Raw genomic sequence first — 26,047 nt, forward strand, 5'->3', positions numbered from 1 at the left:
AACAGCTTTGAAATTCGTTTAAAAACTGGTTTTCCACTCACTTTAGCAGGCAATCCTGAGCAAGCCATGTGCAAACCCAGCACTCCTAAGCTCACTCAGGGTGTCCCTGGAAGATGTGGAGAGGGAAGGAAAGGTTTGGGCTGGGGGGTCAGAGGAGATGGAGATTTTGGCTCTCCAAACATCAGAGACCAGCAGGTCTCACCCTCCAACCCCTGACAACCTGCAGGGCTCCCTGCCCTCACCTCCTGACCTTTGGCAGCTGGATCTGGCTCTCCTAAGGTGCCTGTGTCTTTTCTGACTCTGCCTCCTTTCAGCTTTTTTTTAATCCTTTTCCTTTTTCTGCCTTTTAAATCTTTTTCTCCAATTCCAGCATCTCTAAAGGATGAGTGAAGCCAACTGCTGTGAGTTCTGCTGTCAAACAGCTATTTACTAAGCACCAAACCACACTGTTGTGAGTATTGAAAAAATACATATCAGAGCTTTTCAGGTCTCTAATCCAGCCAAGCACAAAGGATTTGGGGATTTCAGCAGTTCCTGGGCAGTCCTGAGCTCTTCTTCCAACCAGACATACAAACCCACAAGCACAAAGATCCACCAAAGTTGTGTCCAAACCCAACAACCCCCAAATAAAACCATCACCTGTGCCTGGACAGGAACAGAGCCTTCCTTTTGTTTCCCAACTGATTTTGGCTGGCCCAGAGGTTTCTCATCAGTGCATGCAGACCACACTTGCTGCCAAGGCTGCAGCCCATCAAAATGACCCCAGCCCAAATGCAATGCACTTCAATTCTGCCCAGAGCTTCCACCTCTCCCTGACACATTGAATGGCTGCGAGATTAAATAAAATGCTAATTTTTTAAAATAAATCCCAGAGAAAAGTACAAATCCATTTACAAGATTTATGTTTGATGCAATCAGGCTCCAAGCCTGGGGAGGTGGAGGTGATAACACTTTCCTGTGCAGCCTATTAGATTAATCAGCTCTAAAATATTGTGGGGTGAGTGGACAATTCTCTCTGGCATTCACAAGACCCAGGTTGTTCTCCCAGAGGGTGGTGGCCCTGACCAGGCTCCCCAGGGCAGTGGTCACAACCCCAAGCCTGACAGAGCTCCAGGAGCTCTGGGACAATGCCCTGAGGCACAGGGTGCCATTGTTGGTGTGTCCTGTGCAGGGCCAGCAGTTGGATTTGATGATCCTTGTGGGTCCCTTCCAACTCAGCACGTTCTGTGACCCTGTGATTCTTTGATGTGTTATTTTCACAATGTTTCTTACATCCTTCCTGGCTGAGGGTTCCTCTCTGTCTCTCCTGGGCTCATTTCCAGGGAAGCAGGACTTCTCTCCTGTCCCTCTCACTGCCCCCCAGCTCACTCCTGCACAGAGTGGGACAGCTTTAAATGTTCCTGTCTGCTCTCTTGTACCAATTCCCAGCAGGGTTCAACACCCTGAGCACCTGCAGAGCCAGGAGCAGGGGCAGTGCCAGCCACCCTGTGCCCACCAGCCCTATGGCTTCAGCCCCCTGATGGGCTTGGGATGGCTCTGGGGGGCTGGGAAAGGGCAGGGCTGCCCAGCAGTGCCCCCACAGCCCCGTTCTGCCAGCAGTGGTCAAAGACACCCCATAATATCACTCTCAATATCTGGTTTTGGAGAACCAGAACCACAACAGCCTGGGCAGCACACCTGGGGCAAACCAGGGAGCCCCCAGGACAGCAGCAGACACCCCCTGAGTGAAGCCCCTGTGGGCAGCTCCTCCAGGGGAGCAGCCTGGAGCCCCAAATTCCCCCTGGAGCCCCAAATTCCCCCTCTGACTCCTCTGCCTCAGGAGGAAACGGGCCCAGCACAGAGCGTGATGGGGCAGGGACAAGGCAGGGGAAAGCAGAGACAAGGCACTGTCAAAAGAGACACTAATTAGTGCTAATTGCAAATAATCAGCCAAACCTGAGAGCATGAGGGAGCCCAGCCCTGGCACAGGCAGTGGCCCTGGCTGGAGTGAGGGGGGCACGTGCCAGGCAGGTCTGAGGGGAGAATCCCAGGGATGGGAGCCCACTGCCTCCCACACCATCTCTGCTCTTCCCATGCCCCCCCAGACAGAAGCTCTCACGTGCTGCAGCACTCAGGGATCCCCTCAATCCTCTCCACGTGCCCTGGAAGCCATTCCCAAGGACAGAGGGTTCGTGTTACTCATCCTGGGAGACCCTGCTGCAAAGCCCAGGATTTGCCTCTGGCTGCTCCAAAGGCAGCAGAATTTGCTTGAAGATGATCCCAGGAGATGCTGGGAGATGCCCCGTCATAAAGCAAGCCTTGTCCCTGTCCTGCCACCACCCTGGGCTCACCCAGGTGGGATTCTCAGGGCATAGGGATCCTCCTGTGAGCCCTTGGGGCCCCTTTTCTCCCTGCAGGGTTAAACCCATTTTCTCTAGGTATGTGCAGGTGTCACTAACATTCCCAGCACAGCACAAGCTTTCTGTCATCTGCAGTCAGCTTTTCCTCCCCAGAGGCCACCCTCCCTCAGTTCCCCATCACCCACACCTGCAGCACTCCCAGCTCTCCCTGCTTTGGCCCCGGGATCCTCATGAAGCTCTGTGCTCAGAGCAGATCCCCGAGCATGGCACCAAGAGCTGCCATGGATGAGCTCCCCCATCCTGCCCTGAGCCCCCGGGTGCCTCTCTGAGACACCCTGGGCTGTGCACAGAGTGCTGTGACAACACCAGCATGGAATTTGTTCTCTCCATCCTCGTGAAGTGGTTCTCCACCTTCATTACCTGGCTGTCCTCCCCCCCTGCAGTCCATGGCTTATTTGGCACCCACCCAAATCCTACAGCTTCCTTCCTCACCCATTCCCTGCAGTTTTTCCCAGATGACCCAGAACGTTTCCATCTGTGCCCAGCTCTGGACCACACAGCAGGGCAGAGATGCTCCGGGTGAGCAGCACAGCGGGGCTGAGGCAGGTCCTGGCAGGGCTGTAGCCCTGTCTCAGCGCTGCCCAGAGGAGCAGGCAGGGCACCGTGAGCCGTGCCCGGTGCCAGCCCCGCGGGTATCGCAGGCTCAGGGGCTGCTGAGGCTCCGCTCACCTCGCTGCCCCCGGCAGGGTGGAGACCCCTTGGCAGACCCCTCTGAAAGCGGCTGAAAGAAAAGTTCAATCCTCTGTGCCCTGCTAGTAAACTCCCATTCATGCATGACTTCTCAAATGCCTTTTGAGAGCTTTCCTTTGCTTTCTGTGCCAGCAATGACTCAGGCTTAGATGTGCATTGTCAGGCAATCCGGAGCTGGCGTCTCGCTAGGAAACACCATTTGTTCACAGAGCAATATTTAAGTGCCCTCTGGTGGTAACTCCTGGGCGGCTCTCGGGATTTCCTCCTCTCCCTTCTGCCCGCCTTCCCCCTGGGATGTCCCCTGGGGCACCTGTGCCCGGGCCAGGGCAGTCCCTGTGCGCCAGCCCCGCTCTCCCAGGGGTGTTCCCCATCCCTGCTCCCTGCCAGGACCTGCGGCAGAGCCCGCAGCTGGCCCTGACTCCATCCGTGCCCAGCCTGGAGCTGAGCTCTTGGCCTACTTTGCTGCCCACGTGTCAGCTCAGCCCTGGCTCCATCCGAGCCCAGCCCACGGCACGGCCCGGCTGGGGATGCTCCCCACAGTCCCCTCCCCACCAGCCTTTGTATTCCGGCCAATCTGAGTCAAAATGTGTCCCTGTGAGATCTCAGGGGGCTTCAGCTGCCCCGAGCCGCATGAGGAGGGGTGGGCAGGCAGGAGAGGGAGCCCTGAAGCTGCTCCCCAGTGCCCAGAGGCTGCAGTGACGGCTCAGCCGAGCTACCCCCGAGGCGCTGCAGAAAAAAGGTTTTATAACCCTGCTTTTCCTGAAACTCCTGCTGCAACTCACTGCTCTTTTTAATTGCTATAAAATACTTACAGTGCCATTATATTTTCCTTAGAAAAAAGCATCTTAGAGATTCCAGTGCTGTAGCTTCAGCTGCTGGGGTGGGGGGGAGAAGGGGAATATGACAGAAAAATATCTGCCATAAAATATCCACAGCTGGATCAAAATCCAGGCTGGACATTTCTTTAAGCATAAAATAGGCATTTTAATGATGAGGTCGTGCCACTCAGCTCCCCTGGCACATCTGCAGTGACTTTTCCTGCTCTGCTCCACAAGAGGGGCAGAAAGAGGAAATGCAAAGCAAAAGTGAGGAAGGAATAAGGGGGAATGAAGGGGGAAGATGTCCCCGCTCTGGGACCCTGCAGATGTTGGAGATGTGCTGCTGGGATGGAGCATCCCGGGAGCTCCCTCCTGCCCAGGGCAGAGGGCACGGAGGGGCTGCAGGCAGGCACAGGGACCCCCGGCCCCTTCACTCCCTCCCCGTGTGGGCTGCACAGTCCGAGCCCCTGTGCACATCCCTCCTCTCTCCACCAATCCCTGCTGGAAATGTTCTCTCCTCCCCAGCTCAGCCCCCTAGGTGGCAGTGGCCACACTCAGGAGGGTGCAGAGCTGTCACCTGTGGGTTGGTTTGACAGCGAAAGGAGGAGTGACCCTTCCTATCCACCTTTGCTCTGCCAGGAGCTTTCATTCTGCAGGAAGGAATTGGCTGCCTCAAAGCCTCATAAATCAAGGGCAAGGCTGACAATGCTTCATTTCTGTGTGTGCTGCTGCTGGCACTCAGATAGATGCTCACATGAAATATCCCTGTGTGTGTGTGTGTGTGAAGCACCAGCCCAGGACTGTGAAATAAAATTGCCCAAAGCTGACCTCTAATTTGTCTTTCAGCCAGCTCAACAAACTCCCTGTGTCCCCCAGGAGCAGCTCAGCTCACAGCAGTTCTGAAAATTCAAAGGAGCTCTGTAGCTGTTTAAACATAGGCTAAAGCAGTTATTTAAGTACTTAGCATTCTTCTGGCCCATACAATAAATCAGCTTATTCTGCAAACTGTGCTGTTCTTACCTTGCTCTTCTCTGGCTGGGCTCAGTCCTGGTGTTCACTGGTGCCCAGGTGATGGGGGCAGGACACCCCTGGTGCCCACGTGGTGGCATTTGTGTGTCCTGGCTCAACACCAAAACCAGCAAACTGAGCAGCTCTGTGACTGTGCCACCTCCAGGGACAGCTGGGAACCTCTGCAGGATTTCTGTCCTTTACATGGGCACCCAGCAGCACCTGCTCCAGCCCACCTTGTCCCACCTGCCCCAAGCTCACCCTGGGATTTCTGTGCCCCATGACAGAATCACACACCTGCAGACTGGCTGGGCTGGCAGGGACCTGCTCTGACCCCACTCAGCCATGGGAGCCCCTTGGCCATGACCTTGTCCAGGTGGCTTTGAATACCTCCAAGGATGGAGACTCCATAAGTCCTGGGTACTTAGAGGGATCCTCCAGTGTCTCCATCTGTGCCATTGTCCCTTCTCCTGTCACTGGGCACCACTGATAAGAGCTGGATCCTTCCTCTTTCCAGCCTCCCTTCAGGTGTTTATACACACTGTGAGGTCCCCTGAGCCTTCCCTTCTGCAAGCTGGACAGTCCCAGCTCTCTCATGGGACGTGATGCAGTCCCTGCACCCCCTCTGGGGCTCTCTCCATTGAGCTGTCTCCAGTTCCTCCAGTCTCTCCTTGTGCTGGGAAGAGCAGCACTGGACACACACCCCAGGCATGACTTTCCACGTGGGGAATCAAACAGTGATGATTTTCTTGTTCTTCATGTGCCTGGAAATGATACCCAGGATTAGCTGCTCCCATTCCAGGGACGGGGTGAGGCAGGCCAGCCTGTAGTTCCCTGGATCCTCCTTTTGCCCTTCTTAAAGACAGGAGTGACATTTGCTTTCCTGTGGGCTTTGGGTACTTCTCTACCTCATCCAATGGACTCTTACAAGCAGACCTATGAAGAGGCTGAGGTCTGCTCTCACAAAGTTCAGGGCTGTGCTCTTGCTTTTCACCCTCCTTCCCTCCAGGATTCTGAAGTCTACAGTTCCTGTCTCACTCATGACCTTCAGGATGAGGCACCTGACCCTGCAGTCTCTCTCACAAGCTGTTTTTAGCCCAAACCTGTCTAACCAGCTGTGGACCCTCTGTGTTTTCACCTCCCAAAGCCAAATGGCAGCTGTTTCCAGAATGTCACCCTGTGCTGACCAGGACTGAGTCTTCCCTCGTGTCACTGAAGCTGAGGAGACCAAACCTTGCTCCCCAGGAAGCCAGGCTGCAGCCAGGGACCAGGTCTGACACTCCTGGGAGTCCTGGGACAGTCAGGACTGATAACACCTTGGACTGGCTGTGAGGCTGCTCAGGAGCATCAGGGCACAGGAAAATGGCACGTGGGCCCTGGCTCCCTCTTGGTGCTGTGTCCTGTGACTTTGGGGATGGTGACAGTGCAGGACAATGGTCACAGAGAGCAGGCAGGGCTCTGCTTCCCAACAGCAGCAGCAGAATCTGCCTGGTCTCCACCTTGGAACACCTCTGTGTTTAATTAAAATCATTAAACATGGCAATCCAAGCAGATGAGGGCTGTTCAGAGCCCACAAGTGAGGGCTGGCTGGTGCCTGCTGCTGGCCTGGAGAGGGTGAGGAGCAGCTCTCTGCCCTGCTCCCGGGGTGGAGGAGGTGATCAGGATCCCCAGGGCCCTGGTTTTGCAGAGTTTCTTGTGCAGCTGCTGACCTGGGAGTGAAGCCAAGCCCCATGGATGCACAGGAGCCCCTGTGCCCCAGCCAGGCTGAGCCCCTGGGAGCTGCTGGCCTTTCCTCCTGGAGCTGGGGCGGCTGGAAGAGAGGGAACAGAAGGCAGAAATGTTGCTGGCACCACGTGGACTGGAGGGCTGTGGTCAGCCCCTCCCCAGGACTCGCTGACACCTGATGCTGGTGCAAGGCACAAGGATTAAATCTGTGCCCATTGCCAATGGAGCTTCTTTGCCCAGTGCCTTACACCCCTGCTCACTGCAAAACAGCCTGTACCTTTCAGACAAAAGCCAAAATAAAGCTCTTGGGAGACAAACAAAAGATTGGCTTTTGCTTTCCAGGGCTACAGCAATCCAAGGGTGATGCACCTTCCTTGTTTGCTGCACTCTGCTGAGAGGTTCTCTCCAGTGAGGTTCTGCAAGCTGAGGTGGGGGCACTTGTGGGACCCCTGTCACTCCCAGGGCCTCCTTCCCTGTGTGCCCTTTCTGCCCAGACTCCTGCATCACCTTGGGCTCCATGTGGGCACAGCTCCACTGTCCCACATCCCTGGCGTTTGCTGGGGTTTCCTCTGCTCACCCCACAGCCCCTCCCAATGCTGTCACTGCAAAAATTAATGCTGTTTTTCCTCCCTCCCTTCACTGTTAAACTGTTTCACATCAGCTACCACTTCCTCCAGTTCCATGTATTTTTTGATGTGGAGCAGTGTCTCATGAACAACTCTAAGGAGCCATTGTAATTCCAGAGAAATGCATTGCTCCTGGAAAGGAGCTTGTAAACCCACTGTTATTTTCTTTCCTAATTGCAATTTCAGTGACTCATCCCTGGTGCCACACTGCAGTGCACAGCCATTGTGTGGATTTTTACCCAATCTTGAGCAGTCACAATTCACTGCTCAAGTTTTCAGGCCACCCAAGCCATTAGGAAAATAAATGTAAAATAAAATCCTGCTGGTACAGTTGGCTGGCAGAGCAGCACAGCCCCTTGGGACAGCAGCAGAAGAGAAAAGCATTCAGGGCTCTCCAAAGCTGCTGTGGCCAATGGGGCTGAGCTAGCAGGAGCTGCTGCCTGAACGTGTGCTGTCTGAACAAGAGCTGATTCCCCCTTTCCCCTTTCCCATTCCCTTCTTCTCCCCAGCTCCATCACAGCTCCATTCCTCAGCCCTGTCTATGAGCTCTATCTCAAGCCTATTCCTTCCCCTCCTCACCTCTATCCCACCTCCTTCCCCTTTTCCTCTCCATCCTGATCCCACTCCCCACCTTTATCTCATCCCTTTCCCTACCTCATCCAAGCCCACCTCAGTCCCCATCCCTTTCATCCTCCTCCCTATCCCTCACCCCATCCCATACCCATTCTGTTCCTGTCTCATCCCCATTCCCATCCCATCCTACCCCTCTGCTCCTGTCTGTAAATCCCCAAAGCCTCCCCGCACTCACCCACCCTGGAGGTGGAGGTTTCTGGGCACATCTGGCAGGGTGACAGCCCTGGGCATCTCCTGCAGGCCAGGAGGGATGGCACATGGACCAGAGCTCAGCCCTCACATCTCTCAGAGGAGACAAAGGCTCCCCTGGCAGCTCTTGGCCCTGCTCAGGCTGTGGATTCACTGCTCAGGATCACATTGGGCTGTTTGTACAAGATCCACAGTCCTGGTTTTGCCAGGGCCATTCCCCACCCTTTTCCCTTTCTCCCTTTCTCCCAGCTGAGGTGGGAAGGTGCTGACATTGCCCACGAGTTTGGCAGGACAGCAGTGGGGCTGCCCTGCTCCTCCCAAAGGCAACCTCAGCTCCAGAGCACCAAAGCCTTTTATCAACCACCACAACATGCAGGGAGGAGCTGGCTGTGTTTGCCCTCTCTGTGCCATCGTGGCAGCTCTGCCACCAGCCCCTGTGAGGCGGCTGAGCAGGGCTGAAGCATCCTTGAGAGCAAACTGAGCTGCACTGGGCTCCCAGAGCCAGGCAGCGAGGCCCAGTGGGGCTGGGGAGGCTGGAGAGGAGCCTCCCCTCCCCTGGGCTTCTGTGCCCTGCTGTGCTTGTGTGAAGGCCAGGCTGGACACCCAGACTGCTGGCCATGGCACAATGTCACCAAGGGGACAATGGTGCAGCTCAGGCTCTCACCAGGTTCAGCATCATTTGGGATGGAGTTGAGCTGAGGCCTCATTGTCACCTTCCAGGACCTCAAGGGGCTTATAAAAAACAAGGAGAGTGATGTTTTACACAGGCACAGAGTGATGGCACATGGGGGAACGGTTTTAAACTAAGAGAAGAGAGATTTAGATTCAATATTGGAAAAAAATTCTCCCCTGTGAGGGCAGTGAGGCCCGGAGAAGCTGAGGGTGCCCCATCCCTGGAGGTGTTCAAGGTCACATTGGACAGGGCTTGGAGCAGCCTGGGATGGTGGAAGGTGTTCCTGCCATGGCAAGGGAGTGGAACAAGATGAGCTTTGATGCTTCTTTCAATGCAAGCCATGCCATGATCTGTGATCCCATTTCAGGGACACATTCTCTGGCTTTGCCCCAGGGTGGGCTGGAAAGGAGAGGTTGGAGCTTTGTGACCAAGCTGGCAAAATGTGCCAGAGCCTCTGGGGCAGCACAAGGGGGAGCAAAGGGACTTCCTGAGCCAGCCTGGGCCAAAACTGGGCCACAGGCCCTGGCCAGAGGCTCACCAGCCCTCCTGTGGCAGTGGGCAGGGGCAAACCCAGCTGGTTTTGCTGCTGGGGTGAGGGAAGGGATCAGAGAGCTCACTGGCAGCTCACCTGGCAGAGCAAGGCACAGCCACAAACCCTCCCTGGTGCCTGCACCCAACTCAGCTCCAAAAGGGAGCTGAGCTGTGGATTTGGAGCCCTGCCCCACCAAAGGCTCCAGAACAGCTGTGAGCAGAGCTGCAGGAGCTCCAGCACGGCAGGATGGGCTGCAGGAGAGGCCCCTGAATATTCATAACTGTGTCATTAGAGGGTGCCAGTGCATTGCTGCAGAGCTGGGCTGTCCCCTGCCCTGTCCCAGCCGGGCACAGGGCTCCTGTGGCTGTGGGATGCTGTCAGGATTGCACATCCAAATTCCCTCTTGGCAAGTTTAAACTCATGCAAAGCTCAGCTGCTCCTTAGGATACATCCCAGAGTGATTTCAGCCTTCACCTCCCTCCATCACCTTTCTGTGCCTGTGTCTCAGCAGCAGGAGGTTTTTCCAGAGCTGTGTGACACCACAGTGATGCTGTTCCCACAGAAAAGGAGAATTCAAGCACAGAAGCTGCTGAGCCAAATCCCTCCAGCACAGCCAAGGCTGAAATTACCTGGGTCCTGCTGCTGGGAGGGGGAAAGGCAGAGCTGGAAACAAACCTAAACACCTGCAAAGACAGAGGTGGGCTTTTCCTGTGCCCTTGAGCTGCTAAACTGCTGCTGAGGCATCTGGAGATGAGGTCAGTGTGCAGCAGGGGGGGCTGGCTGGGAAGGGGCTGGCACAGCCCTTGATTACAAGGAGAGATGCCCACATGCTGTCCCATGGGATTTCCAGCACAGGAATGGGACTCACAGGTCCAGGGGAAGGGCCCTGCCAGTGCCCATGGTGCAATTCCACAAGGGTCAGATCTCAGCAGGTGCCATGGGGCAGGGCTGGCTCTGGGGCAGTGCCAGCACAAGGGCTGCAGGCAGATCATGGGGGTGTCCTGTGGGGTTTGGGATTGCTTCAGTCCAAATCCCTTGGCTCATGTCACAGGGAGCTTCCAACATCACCCACAGGGCTCGAGGCAGCTCAGTCCTGCAGCTTGGAGCCTGGGACAGAGCAGCACTGCTCTCCAGGTGTGGGCCATGCCCAGCCCTTCCAGGACCAGGGCCAAACCCCAGGGTCATTCCAGCAAAACCCTGAACAAAATTAAGGTCTGAAGAGAACTGCCATTGAACAGCCTCATGTCCCCCCTGCAGAACTGGGGGTGTCCCAGGGAACCCCCAGCTCAGGATTTGCTCTGAGCACGTTGAGCATTGGGGCTTTGGGTAATTGTTCCTTTCCTTTCCTTTCCTTTCCTTTCCTTTCCTTTCCTTTCCTTTCCTTTCCTTTCCTTTCCTTTCCTTTCCTTTCCTTTCCTTTCCTTTCCTTTCCTTTCCTTTCCTTTCCTTTCCTTTCCTTTCCTTTCCTTTCCATGTGGGCCATCCCAGACAGATGAATTTAAGGAGGGAGGGAGATATTTCTGTCTTGCATGGCACTGATCTAATACTTAATTATTTAAGATCTTGCAAAACACTTGGCATCCTTGGGATAAAGTGCTTTGTAGGAAGCACAAGGCACTGTTATGAAAGCAATAATGTTTTTGCCTTCTCTCTGCTTTGTGGGAGCCAAGGGCTCCTGGGTACCACAGGACACCTGCAGCTGTCTGCTCTGAAGGGTCACAGAATCACAGAATGGGTTGGGTTGGAAGGGGACCTTGAAGATCACCCAGTGCCACCCCTGCCATGGCAGGGACACCTTCCACTGTCCCAGGCTGCTCCAGCCCCATCCAGCCTGGCCTTGGGCACTGCCAGGGATCCAAGGACAGCCACAGCTGCTCTGGGCAATCTCTGTCAGGGCCTGCCCACCCTCACAGCAAAGAATATTTTCCTAATATTTAATCTAAACCAAATCTCTTTGAATCTGAACCCACTCCCCCTTGCCTGTCACTATATGCTCTTGTAAATATTCTTGCCCCATCTTTCCTGTAAGCCCTGTGAGGGTGGTGATTTGCCTGCTGGCAGCAGAAAGCTGCAAACACTAGGATATAATCCCCTCTGTCTCATCATGCCCCCTCCCAGCCATCATGCAGGTAAAAGCTCTGCTGGGGCCTCATCCTGCACCCCCTGCCCTCCCTGACCTGCCTGTGGAGCATCCACTGCATCCCCATGGCCATGGCCATCCTCCCACACACCCCACTCTGCAGTGCCACCCAGGCCACCCCCAGCAGTGATTCTGTGGAATATCCCTGTGCTCAGGAATATCTGATGCTTTGGAATTTCCCTGTGCTCAGCTGGGATCTCCTGTCCTGCCCCTGTCTCCTCCCCACACCCCCAGCTCCCCTGGCAGCCTGAGAGGCAGAAAAGGCCTTGGCTCTGTGCAAGCTCTGCTCAGCAATAACAAAAACATCTCCATATCATCACCCCTGTGTTCAGCACAAATACAAAATACAGCACACTGGGAAGAAAATAACTCTACTCCAGCCAAAGCCAGCACATTCCACCTCATATTCCATACCCTTTACAGCATTCCAGGTCCCACACTATTCAGGACAACTTCAACAGCCACCACCCCCCCTTCCCTTTCTTTGATCTAACACACAGATATCATTCCCTTAGTCTGTGGACCACTCTGGAAAATGTTTATAAAGCATCAGCAAAATGCCTGTTAATTCATTTAGTCCATGGTTTGAGCTCCATCTGTTCTGGTGGGCACTCAGGACAGCAGAATTCTGCTGGGGGAGTTATTGGGCACCAAAGGCAGCTCAGGTCAGGTCACTGCTGCCTTGCCTCTGCTTCCTGGGAGGCTCCTCCTGCTCTGGGTTCAATGGTGCCTGTTTTAGAAATTCCTGAAACACACAACTCTAATCATGGCTTACAGCAATTTACAGATCCATTGCAATTTCCATCCCTGGTCCTTTTGGGCCAGGTTTCCTGATGGAACACTGCACTGACCTCCAGCCTGGCTTCCCCAAGGGGCTCCTGCCAGAGTCCCCATCAGTGTGGTCACATCCCAGTCCTCCAGGGCAGCAGGGCACAGCAGCCCATGCAGGGTTGCTGCTGTCTGACCCACAGCACACAGCTCTCCCCCAATTTCTGCAGTTTGGCTCCTCCCCAGCTGCTCCAGCCTGGATCTCCCCAGAGGTCCTGCAGCAAACCTGCTCCAGCTCAGACCCCACAGGGGCCATTCTCCTTCAGGCACCCCCTGCCAGGGCAGGGCTCCCCAGGCCTGCAGGTGGATCTGTGACCGTGCTGGGCTCATTCACACCTCCCAGTCCCTTCAGATCAGGCTCAGACCTGAGTTCTCAGCACAGACACAGCAGCACTGCCCTGGCCACCTGCCAGCCCAGGCCCATCCTGGCTGTTATCAAAGTGCTCCCAGGCATGATACAGCAAGCTGATAAGCACTGCAGCAGCAGTGAGAGCAAAAAGCAGCCACTAACGAGCACCAGGCTCTAACATGCAGTCAGGGAAGTGACCCCCATGGCAAGCCCAGGAGCCAGCTGAACAGCACCTACAGCTATAAATTCAATGGAGCACATCCCAGTTCTAGCAGCCACACTGGAGTGCAGGGAGCATCTGTGGATTTGAGAGACATCCCAAGCCTCTCTCAGCCTGGTGTAGCAGGAGGAGAGCAATGGCTCTGGCTTCCCCTGCGCAGGCTCCTCTGTAAGGGGGTCCTTGAGCCTTGGACCTTGCCAGGTGATCTGTTCTCTTTCCATTCATGGTCAGCCTGGCTCTTGACAATGTTTTGTTTTCCCACACCCAAATATAACAGCCTTCCTATCTTATCTACCAGCATAAATCTCACTTTACTGAGTGGGAGTGAGGGATAAGCACGAAGCAGGCAAAGATCAAAGGACACTGAGTGCAAGGAAGAGCAGAAAATCCTTCAGAAGGACCCAGCACCAAAGCCCTGGGACCTTTGAGCAGAAGAGCAGAGCAGCTTCAGGACCATCCTGCACGGGCTGGGACACATGAGCTGTGTGACAGCTTTGTCACTGCCCCAGCACATGGAGCTTCCCAGCCCTGTGAAGAGGGGAGGGCAGGGAGGGAGGTGCTGCCAGTAACCCTCCATTTCACCTGCAGGCAGGACTGCTGGGACCAGGGGCACTTGGAGGGCTTTGTAAATCACTGGGAGGCACAGCAGAACCCATCCTGAGTAAGGAGGGAAGAACAACCACCACTCCTCTCTCACAGAGCCAGTTTTCAGAGTGCAGGGCTTAGGTTCACCCAGATGAGCTTGGACAGATGTGGAAGGGACATTGAATCTGTTTAACAGATCTGTGCCACAGATCACTGTGGATCTGAGCTTTCAAACCACGAATTTTGATCAAGCAAGTCAGGAAAACTTCCCAATAGTGAAGATGATGGGTAAGAAAGACCTTTGTCCCAGGCAGGGCTTGGGATTTCAGGACAGAGAGTGCAGATCCAGGGATTTTTATCTCCCAGGCAGCATTTTCCTTTTGAGCTGTAACACTGATCCTGGATCTGCTCTCAGGGTCCTAAACGTGTTTTTGTGGAGGCACTGGCATGTGGTGGGAAGGAAGGCACAGGCTGGTGGGAGTCTGGGCATGGATCTCTTCACGTGGCACTGTCACAGAAACAAGGACAGGGACATCTCCTCCCTGATCCCTTCTGCCCTGCAGACACCTCCACCAAAACCAACCACCAATAAAGCCCTGCCTGCAGCCTGCAGTCTCACAGAGCCCTTGCAAAGACAGAGGGGTGTTTCACAAGGCTTTTGCAACGGGCTTTACCAAATTACTGTGTGGAAAGAGGTGTGAAACCAGCAGGAATGGGGGCAAGCAGCCACCACAGTGGCCTTGCACTTTGCTGTTCCTGTTCACCTGCTCTCCACAGCTTGTTGTGCTGTCCAGATACAGCTCCTGCCCTCGTCCTTGGCAAGGTCAGGTCCTTCCCTCTGGCTGCTGCTGTTCAGGCAATTGGAAAGAAAAAAGTAAACAGCAAAGACAAAAGCTCTGATTATGGAGCCTCTGAGTTTGCCAGGCACAGGGAGGGCTGGGGGGAGATAAATGTTGCTAAACCAGAGTTTCCAGGCAGCACAGGATTCCCAGTAAACAGGATTCACACCTCCCTTCCCACATCTGCTAATAACAGTGGATCATGTCAGGGAACAGGAGAAAGAAAGGAAAAAAAACACTGGTAGAAATGCAGATGGTACAAAACCTGGCCTGTCCTCCAAAATCTCAGGCACCATTTTCAAACCACTCCATTCCTGTGTCTCAGGGGTTCCCTGCCCTCAGCTGCAGCCACACCACACACACAGGGAAGCCTCCCTAGGAGCCCATGAGAACCCACTAGCCCAACATGTGTAACACCTCCAGGGCTCTCCCACACCCTCAGGTGGCTCCTGGGGATGTGCTAACACCCCTGATGGAAACTGGGTGAATGTGCCTTCCACATGGCCTTGCTCAGCATCCTGCCTCTCCTTTTTCCAGGGGAGAGCTGGCTTGTCTTCTCCTTGTAGGAGCTAAATCCCAATTTGTTGTGTGGCATTCCCTACCAGCCTTGTTCCCAGGGTAAAAACAGCTGCACCTAGAAATTAGTGTATAATTTCTGCTGGAGGGATCATAAGAGCCATAAACCTGACCTGCATTAGTATTCAAAGTATGTGCAAACTGCTCATAAGGATATGTAAGTATCAAGTGTCCTTTGAAGATTTTAATGAAGCCAAGCAATGTTTTCCAAGCTGTTTTCCCAGTTAATGTTTAACAGGACAACAGTGAGTGGCCACTGGCACTGGAGGCAGGGACCAGGACAAGTGCAGCGCTGCTCAGCAGAACCATGTGCATTGCTGCTGCTCTGAGCTCCTGGCTGGGCGGCTTCATTCCCAAAGGTGTATGGAAATGACACTGTAGGGCGAGGAAATGGGGTGGGATGGAATTGTCTGCAGCTCCAGGGCAGTGGAGCAGAGCCCCAGCTCATGCCCACGTGTGCAGTGCCTTCCCCTGGCCCCTCATGCCAGCCCTCCCCTTCCTCACACCCTGCATGTGAGCCACAGGGACCCACTGATGTGGCACAAAATGATCCAGAGGGGTTGGTTGGTGGTTGGTTGGCTGGTTGGTGGTTGGTTGGTTGGTTGGTTGGTGGTTGGTTGGTTGGTAGTTGGCTGGTTGGTGGTTGGTTGGTTGGTTGGTTGTTGGTTGGCTGGTTGGTTGGTGGTTGGTTGGTTGGCTGGTTGGTTGGTTGGCTGGTTGGCTGGTTGGTGGTTGGTTGGTTGGCTGGTTGGTTGGTGGTTGGTTGGTTGGCTGGTTGGTTGGTTGGTTGTTGGTTGGTTGGTTGGTGGTTGGTTGGTTGGTTAGTGGTTGGTTGGTTGGTGGCTGGTTGGTTGGTTGGTTGGTTGGCTGGTTGGTTGATGGTTGGTTGGTGGTCGGTTGGCTGGTTGGTTGGTTGGTGGTTAGTTGGTGGTTGGTTGGTGGTTGGTTGGCTGGTTGGCTGGTTGGTTGGTTGGTTGGTTGGCTGGTTGGCTGGTTGGTTGGTTGGTTGGTTGGCTGGTTGGTTGGTTGGTGGTTGGTTGGTTGGTGGTTGGTTGGTTGGTTGGTGGTTGGTTGGTTGGTGGTTGGTTGGTTGGTGGTTGGTGCTTGGCTGGTTGGTTGGTCGGTGGTTGGTTGGTGGTTGGTCGGTTGGTTTTCTGGTTGGTTGGTTGGTTGGTGGTGGTTGGTTGGTTGGTGGTTAGTTGGTGGTTGGTGCTTGGCTGGTTGGCTGGTTGGTTGGTTGGTTGGTTGGTCGGTGGTTGGTTGGTGGTTGGTGGTTGGTGGTTGGTTGGTGGTTGGTCGGTGGTTGGTTGGTTGGTTGGTTGGTTGGTGGTTGGTTGGTTGGTGGTTGGTTGGTGGTTGGTTGGTGGTTGGTTGGCTGGTTGGTTGGCTGGTTGGTTGGTTGGTGGTGGTTGGTTGGTTGGTGGTTGGTTGGTGGTTGGTTGGCTGGTTGGTGGTTGGTTGGCTGGTTGGTGGTTGGTTTGTTGGTTGGTTGGCTGGTTGGTTGTTGGTTGGTGGTTGGTTGGTGGCTGGTTGGTCGGCTGGTTGATTGGTTGGGGTCTTTCCCCACTCTGTGCAGCAAACTGCCTCCTGGGGGGTTCTGCAGACATCAGGGTGCTGCAGCACGTCCAGAGAAGGGAATGGAGCTGGGGAAGGGTCTGAAGCACAGGTCTGATGAGGAGCAGCTGAGGGAGCTCAGGGGGCTCCGCCTGGAGAAAAGGAAGCTCAGGGGGCTCCTTCTGCCACTCTACAGCTCCCTGACAGGAGATTGGAACAAGGAGGGAGTTGGCCTCTTCTCCCAGGCAACAAGTGACAGGGTTAGAGGGGATGGTGTCAGATTGCACCAGGGGAGGTTTAGGCTGGATATTGGGGAAAATTTCTTTACCAGAAGGGTGTTCAGGCATTGGAACAGGCTGCCCACAGCAGTGGTGGGGTCACCATCCTTGGAGGGTTTAACAGACATGTGGATGTGGCACTTGGGGACATGGTTTAGTGGTGGCCTTGACAGTGCTGGAGGAATTATTGAATTCAATGATCTCAGAGAGCTTTTCCTACTTAAATTATTCTGTGATTCTGTGTGAGGAGGGCAGCACAGCTGGGGCAGACAAGGCTGGGGAATGATGGTGCCTCATTGCCTGCATCCAGGGAAGTGCAGCCTCTTCTTGGTGCCCTGGAAGGGCTCTTGAATATCTCCCACACCTCCTGTCAGCCAGCAGGTTTCCTTTGGGATACCCTTCAGGTGCTGGCTGAGTTCTTGGGGTAGCTGTGTATCCTGTTTTTCTCTCACCCAAGAATATAGCACGTCATGTAACTAATTTAAATAATTTCTTCCTGGTTGAGCCTCATTAGTGACCCAGCATTAAGCTGGCCTGATTAGATCTACTAATCGATGGTTGGGAAAAAGAAGCTGGTGTGAGCACACACAGGAGCAGGATCATGCTGCTCCACTCCCTGGAGACCACCACGGTCCCCAGCCACATTCCCACCAGGGTCCCCAAGCCCAGCTCACACCCCCTGGGCACAGCATCCCTCCACAGGCGGCCACTGCTGTCCCCTCGCCGCTGGCCACCCCGGTGAGTCACCGTCATGTGCCAGGGGCAGGGACGGTGACTGAACGCTCCAACCTGTGTCCTTGACCTATTTTATCTGGGCAAGCCCGGAATTGCTTTCCCAGGCTCTGTGCCTGGACCCTCTCCTGCGCACGTGTCCTGTTATCAGCAGCAGGCGGCAGCGCCCGTGCAAAGGTCCCGGTCTCCAGCAGCCAGGTGTCCGGGTCTCCAGCCAGGTGTCCCGGTCTCCAGCCAGGTGTCCCGGTCCCAGCCAGGTGTCCGGGTCTCCAGCCAGGTGTCCCGATCCCGGCCAAGTGTCCTGGTCCCAGCCAGGTGTCTGGGTCTCCAGCCAGGTGTCCCGGTCCCAGCCAGGTGTCCCGTCTGGCCCTGCAGGGATGGGAGCGAGGGCGAGGTTTGGGGGGCTGCGGGACCTACCCAGCCCTGCCGTGCCCGGGGGTCCCTGGTGAGACTCCGCTGCCTGGCCGGGGCAACAGGGACAGGGGCACGGACAGGGACATGCAGAGCAACAGGGACAGGGACATGCGGAGCAACAGGGACAGGGACATGCGGAGCAACAGGGACAGTGGCAGCGGCTGAGGCAGGGACAGGAGCAGGAACGGGGACAGGAACAGTGGCTGTGACAGGGATGGGGCTGGGATAGGGACAGTGGCAGTAGCTGGGACAAGAACAGGGACGGGTCACAGACAGAGACAAGGGCCATAACTGTGGCAGGGATGGGGCATGGAGAGGTGCAGGGACCGAGACAAGGGCAGTAACTGGAACACGGACAACGATAGGGACAGGAGACAATAGCTGGGACAGGAACGAGAGGAGTAGCTAGGGAAGGGGAGGGACAACGACAGGGACAGGGGCAATAGTTGGGACAGGGACGGGGTAGGGACAGGGACAGAGACAAGAGCAGTAACTAGGACACGGACAGGGGCAATAGTTGGGACAGGGACAGGAACAATAGCTGGGACAGGGACAGGGGCAGCAGCTGGACAGGGCCCGGGGCCGCCCTGGCCGCTCCCTCTGGCCGCGCCCCCACTGTGGACACGCCCCTTAGGGCGGGGCTCAGCCCGTGACGTGTCCGCCCCGTTCGGAGGGGGCGTGGCCTATCTCCCGTGACGTCACCGTGCCGCGGGGTGCGCAGCAGGTGCGGGCGGCGGCGCGAGACGCGCAGGGCGCAGGTACCGGGGCTCAGTGAGGGGCCGGGGGGCCCGGGCTGGGCTGGGCTGGGCTGGGCTCGGCTCGGCTCGGCTCGGCTCGGCTCGGCTCCGCTCCGCTCCGCTCCGCTCCGCTCCGTGCGGGTGGGAGCTACGGCGGGTGGGGGGAGCGGGGCCACGCAGGACTGATGAGGACGAGGAGAAGGAGGAGGAGGAGGATGAGGAGCATAGGGAGGAAGGCACCCGGAGGCGAAGGGCCGGAGCAGTCCCGTCCCTCGCCGCCCGCGGTGCGTGCCCGCCCTGCGGACAGCGCTGCGGAGGGGTCGCGGCAGGAGGGGCCCGGTGAGCTCCCCCAGCCCGGGGGTGCCGCCCTGCCTGGCAGCGCCGGCCGTGCGGGTTTTGTCCGAGAGCTGCCCCGGACAGGTCCAGGCCGGCCCGGGGAGCGGGGCTGGGGCCCCCAGCGCTGCCCTGTCCGCGGGGAACGCGGCGCTGCCCGGCTGAGGCCGTGCGTGACCCGGGGCGGGCACCCAGGGCGGGTGGGCACGGGTGGAACTGATGCTCGGGCTTATTTAGTGTACAGCGAGAGGCATGGCAGCACTCGGAGTGAAAATAATAGTGCTGCATCGTGTCTTTAAAGCCGTTATGGTTGTCCTGGATTTATGTTTTCTGTTGCTATAGCTGAGGACACCTCATTTGGATAATTAAATGTCACGGTGAAATAGGAGAATGAGGGACGGAGAGGACTCGTGTCCTGTCTCTGCCGCATGGATGTGGGCAGCCCCTCTCTGTCCAGGCTAGTGCCACTCATCCCAGCTCCGTGTTTAGCTTTATCTGAAAGGAAAAAAAGAGACACTTTTTGCTTTTGATGCCTGTACTACGAGATGTGTGTGAACAACCTGGTTGTAAATAGGGTAAGTCTGAGTAAGGTGGTGAGTGTGGGTGAGTTATAATGACTGCGCTGAGCAGCTGCCTTCTCCTTGTGCTGTGTAAATACAGGGATAGGATACAAGGTGTGGGAAGTGCTGCTGTGCTAGCAGTGGGGTATTTCTCATCAGTTGCTTAAATAATAAGTGACTCTTCCTAGAAATTTTTGATGATGATAATAATAACATTGCTATATCAGGTAGACTGAGGAGGAGGCTGAAAACACTGAGACTTTATGAATTTTTCTGATCGCATTTCAGTGCTTTTTGGGGACAGTCAGGGATTAATGTGCATGTTAGATAATAATCTCCTACTGCGCAGAATAGTGGTTTTACCAAGCACAGGAACTTCTGCAGCACAAAGTCTGCTACCCTCTTCTCCTTATTCACATGCTCTAAAGGCCATCTTTGTTAGATACTGATTTGTCATTCCCCGAAGGGTGTGAGAGCTGTAACTGATAATCTGCAGAGGCTGGTGGGTGTCCTTGCAGCAGAGGTCGAAGAGGAGCCTGTCCTGTAAAGGAGCGACTGTGACATGGGTGGGGGCTCTGTGTGTCTGAGCAGACCCTGCAAGGCCATGCCCTGGTGTCAGTCAGAGCAGAGAGCTCTGCTGTTCTGCTGCCCTGTGTCCCCCAGGGCCATGCTACATTTAAAATTGGCAGTAGTTTTCTGCTCAGAAAGCCAGAGGTGTTCAGTGAGTTTAAGCAGAGATGTTCCTGCTCGTAGCATTGCACTGGGACGATGGAGAAGTACCTGGAGGGCTTTGTGTGCCCTAAACAGAGGAGCTGCCTGTTCTTAGGTACTTCTGTGCAGGATCAGATTAATATGTTACCTGATTTTTTTTTTTTTCTACGAGGGCAGAACAAGTTTGTGTAACTCTGGATGTTCAAGAAACAGGTCAGCATTTCTCCTGTCGCATTTGTGATCTCTTTGTGGCACGGCTGGAAGCTTGTCAGGGCTCCCTGAAAACTTCTCGTGGGCGCTGGAGCCTTGAATGGGCAGGTTCACTCATTCTCTGCTGTCAGTATTGACATTTTCTACTCTCTGGGCTGTGTATCCTGCCTTTCTCAACTTCCTCCTGCTGACCTCAAAGCCAGTGGCTCAATGAGTAGAAAATAGCACCGTCATTTCTGGGAATAGGGGAAGATAGGAAGGACCCGAGTCATTCAGGCAGGCTGTCGGTATTGCCAGGCCTGGCACCCTGCCTGCCTTCCCACAGGCAGCCTGAGAGCCTGCCCAGCCCAGCGTGGGAGAGCCTGCCTTCCCCAGGGCTCCTGCTGAAGTTCTGGCCTCACAGCCCTGCTGAGGGACAGACCAGTGCTGAGCTACCCTCACTGCTGTGTCCTGGGAGCCCTTCCCAGCTGGGGTTGGTCAGCCTGGAGAAAAGGAGACTCAGAGGTGACCTTATCACTCTCTTCAGCTTCCTGAAGGGTGACTGTGGTGAGCTGGGGTCGGTCTCTTTCTCCGGGCAACAACAGACAGAACAAGAGGACACAGCCTCAAGCGGTGCCAAGGGAGATACAGGCTGGAATTAAGGAGGAAGTTTTACACATAAAGAGTGGTCAAATACTGGAATCATCTACCCAGGGAGGTGGTGGAGTCACCATCCCTCGATGTGTTTAAAAAAAGACTGGATGTGGCACTTGGTGCTATGATCTAGCTGAGGTGTTAGAACATGGGGTGGACTCGATGATCTTAAAGGTCTCTTCCAAGCTAGAAATTCTGTGATTCTGTGATCCCCTTGTGTGGAATTGCCATCAGCACCCTGTCCTGGGAGGGAGCAGTGCTGTGCTCCAGTGCCTGCCCACAGCTGGCTGGCATTGCAGAGGCTTTGGGGAATGGACCTCCTGTTGTATTCCTTATGCTGAACAAAAGCTGCTGTTTCTGTCACTTAAATATCAGAGAGAGAGATTTCCACGCTAGGATTATCAAGTATTCTTGAGGTATTATTTGGTCTTACCAGCTATTGAGGGCAGTTTTTCAGCCCCTGACAGGGTAAGGCAAAGCCTTTCTTGGTTTGGTGACCACTGGGAGAATCTGGGAGTGGCCCGTGACAAGCAGACATTAAAGAGGATTTTTGCATATGCCCTACAGGCAAAGTAAAACATCCTGTTAGAGCCACATGAAAGATATGGAAAAGCAGAAAAAGTGAGAAAACATGGAGGGGGGGTGGAGAAATCTCAGTTTCATTCCATTTTCCAGCCTATCATGGAAATCTCCTTCTGAGTAATGAGATCTCAGCTGTAGAAAATGCTTATATTTCTGTCTGCACACAGCAACATAGCTGTGCCTTGGGAGCTGTGTGTGCTTCTGCTTGAGGTGCTGGAAAATCATCCTGCTCTGGGTGGTATCTCCCACTTAATCCACCAGTGTTTTAGAGCTGGGGAAGTTTTCCTGAAAGACTGCTGCTGTTCCATGGCTGGAATGCTGTCAGAACTGAGTAACACACAAATGTATTATCTAAATAACATACAAATCTGAATAACATACAAATGTATTATCTGAATAACATACAAATGTATTATCTGTGCTTACTAATTTTCTTGCCAGTCAAATTGCTTGTTTCATGTTCTCAGTTAGACATACAAAGCTGCTTGCTTTAACTGTTATTTGCAGGTCTAGTTTTACCTGACAATCAGAAGTTTTCATTGAGTTTTTTGTTGTTTTGGTATTCATTGCACCTTAAAACAGTCAGTACACCACTTTAACAGTAAATTATAGTCATGTATTTCTGGAATTATCTAAGGCAACACATTATACAAGGACTTGAACAAGAGCAGTGCATGCCAAAGCATTCAAAACCTGAAATCAAGATGTTGATGCTTCTCTCTGAAATTATTTCAGTAAAGCACTTTGCTTTTTGGTATGTTTTGCCCCAGGCACTGCTGTACCTGGGCAGAGTCTCACCTGGTGTGTCAGCAACAAGTACCATGGCTGTGAAGTGATGCTTTCCATCTTTGTAATTGTTAGTTCCTGGTGTTAAAGTATATTTCATCTAAAGGTTTTCTAAAACCTTTCATCAGATGTCTGAAAAACTGCACAATTTCCCCCATAAAGTTGCAGTTCATGTAGTCACAGTAGCAGGGCATTGGATTTGGGGTTTTTTCCACTAATGCTTTGTTGTAGGAATTATGTCAGCTTCATACTTTCCTTCTGCCATGCAGCACATGTAGGTAGACAGTGGGCAGGCAGTCAGTGATGGGTAGTGTTTTTGTAGAGGTTTGTGTGTTGGTAACAATTGATGAGACATTGAAATTTGTCTGAAGAAGGAAAATACTGGCATGCAATGCTGTGTGGGTGTGAGGGTGCATTGGTAAAGCTCTCTGGAGATCTGTGACTGTGGAACTCCACAAGGCATGTTGCCTCTGAGGCAAAAACTGTCAGCATGACAGCCCTTTAGCACTGATCAAAGCCTGGTTTCTGAACCCAAAATCACCTGGAATTGTGCATGTCCATGATGGTTTTGCCAAGAAGGCTGGGCAGACAATGGGACTGGGGAGCTGGGATGGTTTGTAGACACCAGCATCAGCCTCAAACATCATCTGCACTTTCCATTTTCACACATGGGCAGATTTCAGATCTCTGGAGGACTTGGAGGACACCAGGAGGAGGGAATACCTGGCTCAGGAAGGTTAAATGCTTGTTCATCCAAAGCACTGCTCACTGCACAGAGCTGCCTGATCTGATGGCTTCAGCCACATGAGCAGCAGCAGTTGTTTTGTGCAGGAGGTGCCTGACAGGCACTCAGCTAAACATGAGCAGATGCCCCTCTTCCCAAGGACTGTGAGTGTCCTGCAGTCCAGGACACCTCTTAAGGAAATGGGCTTGAACAGAGGAGTGGGTTTTAGCTTTTCCTTTTACAGAACAAAGCTGGGCTTTTTGCTTTTGCCTAGACCTGCATTTTGGAAATTAAAGTAATTTCAAACAGCTTTTGTCAGAAAAGGTGGGGGCAGCTCTTGTTCCTCCTCATCTATTAGTCTAGGCTGATGGAGCTACCTGGTGAAGTGGGAGGGCAAACCAGGGAGGAAGCTTTTCCTGGAAACAATCTGAGCAAGAATGGAATCTCTTACAATTTATCCTTAACATACCTTTCATACAATCAGTAAATGGAGCTGACAAATAAGCTGGTAAGAGGGAAACATGGAGCCAGTGCCATTTAAAAGCCACTTGTGCTCTTTTTCATTTGGATACTGTTCATATGAAATGTAATTTAAATGCTAGGCTGGTTGCCAGGAGCTGGATTGTTGATGTTAAATGTACTTTCCATTAGAGCTCTGTATTGGAAAACTGCTTCCTAGTGCTGCAGGCATTGGAAGGGGTGGGTTACATCAGGGTGCCCCAGTTGTCCTTCTCAGGGTCTGGCCTCTCACCCTGCCCTCCACCTTCATCTCTGCCAAGACCAGCTGAATCAATACCTGCCATACCCAAAACCTTATTTCTCCTGACCACAGCAGCACGAGGTTCAGTGCTTGTTGTGCTATCCTAAAAACAGGCAACTTCTCACCTTTCAATTCCAGAAATCTGCTAATTACTTTTGGGTCCTTGTGGGGTGTTTTGTTCTGTGTTCCAGACTGCTAATTTTCTTTGGTTGGTTTGTTTGTTTAATTTACTAATCCCCCATTTGTTTTCATTGGGCTGTTTCTTGCACTGTTCCCTATGCAAGAGAAGGCATTTCACCCTGTTTCAGCACCCTGGTTGGATTGCCCTCTCACCCCTATGCACAGTTCTTTATTTCATGGATTTGCCTGCACTGGAGATTGCATTTGAAGGATCTGACTTGCAGGCAGCTGTCCATAGGGACTGGTATTTCTTTGCAGGTGGATTAGTAGCTGTGAACACCTACTGTATAAAAATACAGATGGTTTTATGCATGCTCTCCTCAGTTTTGCCAAGGTAACAAGGTGCCAACAGGTAGAAGCAGATTCCTACTGCTCTCCCATCATTTGGGCAATAATTATGGTGGCTATAATTAGTCTGACCTCAAGAGATGTTTGGGAGCACCAGCCTTGTACGTGGCCTTTTGGAGGAGGGAAAAAGGTGAAAAAACTGGGTCATCTTGGCAGGCTCTTTGTTTGGGCACCCCTTGTGCTAACAGAAAAGTGTTCCTCCAACATGCTTTCCCTTCTTCTCTTCATTCCTGGTTGTTTTTATGCATCATGTTACCCTCTGACCAAAAGTCCTCCTGTCCAGGCCCCCAGGCTGTGCCATAGGGCTGCACTTATGGAGTGACATATCCATCAGCCATCTAAATTAGGCTTCCTGTTCCTTTTTTCCTAGTTTTAGAGGTGGCAACTTGTGGATGGTGAGACTTCCCAGGCTGAAGCTGAGGCTGTTGTCAGGAAGAGGCTGTGCTGTCCCCTGGGTGAGCAGTGGGGTGAGCTGCACGTGGGCAGTGCCAGGCTCTGAGGAGCTATTCCCACTTGGAGGGAGGGATCTTGCAGCTGCAGTGACGTTCAGTGCAACTTGAGCTCTGCTTTTAGCTTGACGGATGGCAGGAGCTGCCCTGGGAGTGGGCTGGGAAAGGGGTGGGAAGCAGGAGACAGCTGTGGCACTGTGCAGAGAGTCTGCCTGCTTGCTCCTGGATAAATGGTGACACTAAAAGGCACAGTGATGGCTGGAAAGAATAATCAGGGAGTGTTGCAGGCTCTGCTGAAGCAGACAGTCTTCAGCTCAGGAGAGATGTCTGAAAAAAGAACAAGATAATGAATTCATGAGTGTGCTGGAAGAGGAGGATCAGGAGCAATGACTGGCTAGTTCTGTAGCAGCTGCCTTGGTTTGCTGGCCTTGTACAAGGCACTAAGTGTGAAACAATCAGAAGTTTTTTCAAAGCCTAATGGTGAAATTTGTTTCTCTAAGGATTGGTTGCCAAAATAGACAAGCTAAGTATATATCAGCGTGTAGTGATTGCAAAGCATTATAGTTCTGTACTTGCACCTTTTGCTAAGCCTTAGCCAGAGGCAGGTTACAGCTGTAGAGGGACTGATATTCTCCCATAGGATGGTGGTTCTTGCCTGTTGGTACCTCTGTGTGTACATGCACATCTGGGGTCATGTGCATTTTCTGTACAACACCACATTTCACTGAATTCTGCTTTGCAGACCTTTTGCAGCCTTCTGGCTGGGGTATGGTAAGCAGCTTGTTTGAAAATGAAACCCTGCTGTTGGGGTAGGGGAAATAATGTTTACTTCACAGTGGGGAACAAAGGAGTTTGAATATAACTTAAGGAAACAATGATGTACCAATGAACTTGCCCCTTAGCAAAAGTACTGATGCTGTGGGGAGGAGGAATAGGCACGTGGTTTGCCTTTCTCTTCAGATGGATTAGCAATTTCTGTGTTGTTAAGCAGCAACAGACAGGGCAAATGCTTAGTGACAGTCAAGGGAATCTCTTTGTTTGCAAGGAAATCTCTTTGTGAGGCTGTGCAGGGACCATTGAGCTCTGTAGTGGCTCTTCCTGCTGGACCTCCTGCAGTGCATGGAAAGCAAAGGGCTTTACTGATGTTGGCTTCTTTCTTCTGAGCTTTGCCTCTGAGAGGTGCTGACCAGGAAACAGATACAAGTTCTGATGCAACCTCACAGGGG

The 26,047-nt window shown here is 53.4% G+C and overlaps 1 protein-coding gene across 5 annotated transcripts in view; it reads left to right on the forward strand.

Moving 5' to 3' along the window:
• The window catches only part of CYSTM1 (cysteine rich transmembrane module containing 1), a 67,677-nt gene that overhangs the window by 24,952 nt on the left and 16,678 nt on the right, over positions 1 to 26,047 (forward strand). The window contains exon 1 of one of the 5 annotated variants that reach the window (XM_077186508.1): positions 18,409 to 18,532. The exons of 1 other annotated variant lie outside the window; for it this stretch is intronic. The gene's annotated coding sequence lies outside the window, so the exon portion shown is untranslated. Of the gene's footprint in view, positions 1 to 18,408; positions 18,567 to 19,340; positions 19,454 to 26,047 lie in introns of those variants that run through there. 3 more of the 5 variants (XM_054642547.2, XM_077186509.1, XM_054642545.2) reach the window with 3 other exon arrangements.

Source organism: Agelaius phoeniceus, chromosome 15 (genome assembly GCF_051311805.1).
Source record: "Agelaius phoeniceus isolate bAgePho1 chromosome 15, bAgePho1.hap1, whole genome shotgun sequence".
Lineage (NCBI taxonomy): Eukaryota > Metazoa > Chordata > Aves > Passeriformes > Icteridae > Agelaius > Agelaius phoeniceus.